At 45.6% G+C, this 5,000-nt stretch overlaps 2 protein-coding genes across 4 annotated transcripts in view; one reads left to right on the forward strand and one right to left on the reverse strand.

Annotated features, from left to right (window-relative positions):
- The window catches only part of pnpla4 (patatin-like phospholipase domain containing 4), a 6,014-nt gene extending 5,679 nt beyond the window's left edge, over positions 1–335 (forward strand). The window contains exon 7 of the mRNA XM_062527492.1: positions 1–335. This exon is cut by the window's left edge and continues 541 nt beyond it. The gene's annotated coding sequence lies outside the window, so the exon portion shown is untranslated.
- A 3,070-nt stretch (positions 336–3,405) lies between these two features.
- The window catches only part of sts (steroid sulfatase (microsomal), isozyme S), an 8,505-nt gene continuing 6,910 nt past the window's right edge, over positions 3,406–5,000 (reverse strand). For all 3 annotated transcript variants that reach the window (XM_062527495.1, XM_062527494.1, XM_062527493.1), the window contains one exon: positions 3,406–5,000. This exon is cut by the window's right edge and continues 468 nt beyond it. The gene's annotated coding sequence lies outside the window, so the exon portion shown is untranslated.

A 5,000-nucleotide genomic window follows, 5' to 3' on the forward strand; every position in this document is an offset into this window, starting at 1 on the left:
TGACATTATAACCAAACATAAGATTGACCAAGGCCAACCAATCTATGTGATTTGGAATCGCTGCTATAATCCTAGTGCCCAAGGTTTCATGAAGTGCTCAATGCCTTTTTAAAAGAACAAAACAAAAAAAAATTAAGTATTTTACTTGAACAGACATTCATTATTTTTTCTGAAACAGTTTAATTGGTTATTGTGTTCTTTTAACATTCTACATAAGTGTAGAATGTGTGTGTGTGTGTGTGTGGACTTGGGGTGTGTGTGGAATCTTTGTTTGTTTGTTTGTGTTTGTTTTTAATTCTGTTATTTAATACATTTCAATAAAGTTCCACATGCTGCATGTGTTTGTGACTGTGATTGTATGTCATTGTGTGTGTGTGTGTGTGTGTGACAAGGTAGGACACAGTGTGTGTTAGAGCAGGCCTTTGTTGTGTGTGTATTAAAGCAGGGCATTGTGTGTGTGTGTGTGTGTGTGTGCGTGTGTGTGTGGTCTCTACAGTTGCTCATGCTGTTAAAAGTGTTTTCCTGCTGGTTGAAGCAGTGCATTAGAGCGATGCCTCCCCAGGGGGAAGGAGTGTGTGTGTGTGTGTGTGCGTGCGTGTGTGTGCTTACTTGCTCTCCTCTAGTGGATGCTCAGAAGATGAATCGCCATGGGGATTTGTGGTCTAGTGATGCTTGAAAAGAAGCAAAGTTTTCCCCAAACGCCTCTTTGATTGACTTCAGCTTCCATGGCTCAGACAGGCTGGTGTGTGTGTGTGTGTGTGAAAGAGAGAGAGAAAATGTGTGTGTGTGTGTGCGCGTGTGTGTGCAGCAGAGCTGTCTCCACAGACAAGTGGCTGTCGCTGCCTGTAGGGGTGGTGACAGGGTCGAGCTCATAGATCTTCCACTAGCAAGTCATCATGTCAGTCTCTGTGTGTGTGTGTGTAGAGGACGGAACATTGCAGACTTGCCTTTTCAAGTGATCATGTCAGTCTGCATGTGTGTGTGGGTGTGTGTAGAGGACGGATCATTGTAGACTTGCCTTTTCAAGTGATCATGTCAGTCTGCGCGTGTGTGTGTGTGTGTAGAGAGAGGAAGGAACATTGTAGCCTTGCCTTTTCAAGTAATGGGCATGGGTGTGTGTAGAAGAGCTTTTACAAGTACAGTAATTCCCTGTGTATTAGCCGCATTGTGTATAAGCCACAGGACAGTGTTTTATGCAAGTTAAAAGAACAAAACCACTTTAATACCATATTAACTTCCCCGTGTATTACCCTTACATTTTGCAAAATTAATGTATAAGCCGCTGCTAACACTGTAGTTGGGAAATTATGGTACAGTACATGGTTGTTTGTGTGACCCCATACTCTCTGTGTGTATGAGTGTGTGTTTGTACACATAAACCTCTCAACCTATGCTCACAAACACAAAACGAAGCGAGTGCCTGCCGTGTGTGTGTGTGTGTGTGTGTGTGTTAACTGATTAATTCACAGGTACAGCTGTGTCATCAATACACTCGTCTCAGAAGTGCACATCTCACCTGTCTGACAGAGTGGCTGTCCACTGGCGACTGTTCATCTAGCCAGGAAATAACGTCCTGCAAACAGGTACCAATTTATATTCCTCAGGTGAGGTACCCAAGTCTCATTAAGGTTAAAGATACGTTCAAATGAAAAGTTAAAGTTAGTTTGATGATCCAACTGCTGTATATTAGCAGGTAGTTATCCTTAGGCATGCTCCTCTCAATAGGATGAATGGGAGCCTGGCACTTGCTAGCTGCCCCATTTAAAAATACATGAAGCTATCAGACCACAGTGCTAGTGCATTAAGCTAACAGAGCACTTTCATAGTACATTAAGCTAGCTGTCCCCTGGAATAGAGCATTAAGCTAGCAGGGCACTTCTAATAGCATATGAAGCTCTTCTGAAGGGAGCCATGTTTGCTACGCAGCGGCTCACTAGGGAAGAGAGGAACACTTAACCAGACAGATCCCGCTGGGTGTGAGGAGATAGGACAACCATCAGAAGAGAGAGACACACACACACACACACACGGAGATCAGGACACACACACACACACGGAGATCAGGACACACACACACACACACACACATACACACACACACACACACACACACACACACACGGAGATCAGGACACACACACACACACGGAGATCAGGACACACACACACACACACAGAGAGAGAGAGCAGGAGTGAGAGAGAGAAACACACAGAGAGGAGAGAGGAAGTACTAAAAAGGTAGGGTGTACTAAAAGATACAGAGATGTGAGAGACAGAAAGAGGGAGATGAGAGAGATAGAATAGGGTACAAAAAACACAAAGAGAGAGAGAGAGAAAGAGAGGAGAGACAATAGGGTACTACAGTATAAACACAAAGAGATGTGAGATAGAAAGAGAGAGAGAGAATAGGGTGCTAAAGTGTGGTGTGGGGTGGTGGGCATAAAAGGAGTGAGTGAAGGTGTGTGGTGTTGTGTGGGGAGGGGCATACAAGTAGTGAGTGAGGGTGTGTGTATGTGTGTGTGTGGTGTTGTGTGGGGAGGTGGGCATAAAAGTAGTGAGTGAGGGTGTGTGTGTGGGGGGGGGGGTTGGAAAGAGAGGAGAGAGAGATGGAGATGGGGTGTAGAAACAGAGGGGGCAACAGGAGTGTGTGTGTGTGTGTGTGTGTGTTTGGGGGAGGGGGGTTGAGAGATGGAGAGCCAAGCAGAGAAGGGAAGAGATGGAGGGAAGAGGAAGACAAGATGGAGAAGGAGAAAGAGAGAGAGTGAAAACGGCAGAAGAAGGAAGTGTGAAGGATGAACTGGGAGGTGCTGGTTGGAGGTTATCTCTGTGACACACGTGTGTGTGTGTGTGTGTGTGTGTGTGTGTGTGTGTGTGTGTGTGTGTGTCTCGCTCCATGTGTCCAGAAAACAAACAGCACACACTCCATCTCCCCAGCACTAGCCAGGCAGAACAGCACACACAGGCCCAAACACACACACATAAACACAAACACACACACACACACGCAAGCACACTCCATCTCTCCAAGCCAGACAGAATGGCACACACATACACACACGCTAGCATAAGCACACACGCACACACTCCATCAGTGCAAGCCAGACAGAATGGCCCACACACACACAAACACATTTCATCTCTACAATATTAGCCAGACAGAACAGACAGACACACACACACACACACACACACACACACACACACGCACACAAGCACTCTTCTCTGTTGCACTAGGAAACCAGACATAACAAGAATCAACAGAGGGGCACAGCAATAAACAACTAAGGTTCATCACACACACGTGCACGTGTGCGCGCACACACACACACAACCAAAAAAAAATAACTTAAAAAAAAAAAAATGTAACATTTAAAATATACTACCAAATCTGTAATCAAATATATATATGTTTGATTTTCATGTTTTATTTATTTATAATTACAATAATAACCAAAGTTATTTTTCACATTTTCAGTCATGATGATTTAACTTGCTTTAAAGCCTCCAGGTGGTTCATAACACTTGTGATGTGAGGCTTGTCAGGATCTCATTTATTTCCAGTGGAGCCAGGTGTGTTTGAAGCTGCCGCTATTGCTTATGTAATTAGTGTCTAAACGGACCCACTTGGTTGTTGCACGTAGTGAATCAGCACGTTCCGATGCAAAAGGATTTTCAGCGTGTTAAAACATTGTTATTATGGGGCAAACCACATCTCCAGTGCTGGAGTGAACATGTACAGTAACGGCGCAGTCACACGCTTGCGTCCGCCAACGTTCGTCCGTTGTTTTCCCATTCACTTTACATTGGCTGGACTTCATTTCATGCCGCACTGAATTGTGGGTCCGATGCGTTGCCTGAGATACGTTGCCTCCGCTAAAAAGTTGAGAAATGTTCAACTTTTGACGGATCGCGCAAGCGCCAGCCAATGAAATTCCGTGTATGCAAATTTTCGAACACTGACAAACCAATCAGTTCGCGTTTATGGAAATGTGACAAAATGAGGCATACGTTGGCGGACGCAAGCGTCTGACTCCACCGTAAGGAGCAGAATAGAACAGAGGATGCAGGTACAACACAGCTAACGCTTCACCGGAAACAAATGAGCTCCAGAACAGCCTTCCGTGAATATAGCCTACACACACACACACACACACACACACACACACACACACTGCTCTATGTCTATAAACTCTTTCCTCTGAGAGAATGCATTACCATGGAAACAAGTGTGAACGGCTGTAAAGTGGCGAGGATGTAAACATGTAAACAAGGTCACTTCCTGCTGTGGCTTAGTTCCCACGCAGCCCCGTACACCCTCAGCAGGCAGTTAATAGTTTACACTATTTATACTTGTTTTACACGCCGCTCTTACACACACACACACACACACACACACCTCCACCTCCTCCTGACACACACTTCGTGAATCCATCAACCAGGTATGGAACTCAAGCGCTCTGCTCCCAGAGGGGAGAAACAATTTAAGGAGATATGTATGTTTGTGTGTGTGTGTGTGTGTGTGTGTGTGTGTGTGTGTACCACCACCAAATGTGTGTACAATTCCCACGCCTGTTGCAGGCAGTTCCATTGACTACAGTGGAAGCTACTGTAATATAATCCGAGGTGGAAAAGTCCCACTACTTATCTGTGTCAAACCATTCACTTAAACCAGATGATTCTAATTAGCACAACTCTTCAGCCAGGTAGAGCAGGTAATTGGTGAAATCACCTGTGCACAGGTAGAGCCAACACACAGTTGGACTTCTACTTTGTGAAGCTGGACTTTTCCACCTCTGACTATGGGCCTCTTTCAACATCCCTAAATCAGTGAGGACGAGGACCGAGGAAGGAAGGGAGGATGTATAAAAGATGAATGCTTGGCCCCAACTGGCTGGGGCACCTGCACCCCACGCCGGCGACCCGGGTTCGATTCCCGCCCCGTGGTCCTTTCCGGATCCCTCCCCTACTCTCTCACCCATTCGCTTCCTGTCACTCTCCAC

This window comes from Sardina pilchardus, chromosome 23 (assembly GCF_963854185.1).
Source record: "Sardina pilchardus chromosome 23, fSarPil1.1, whole genome shotgun sequence".
Classification (NCBI taxonomy): Eukaryota; Metazoa; Chordata; class Actinopteri; order Clupeiformes; family Clupeidae; genus Sardina; species Sardina pilchardus.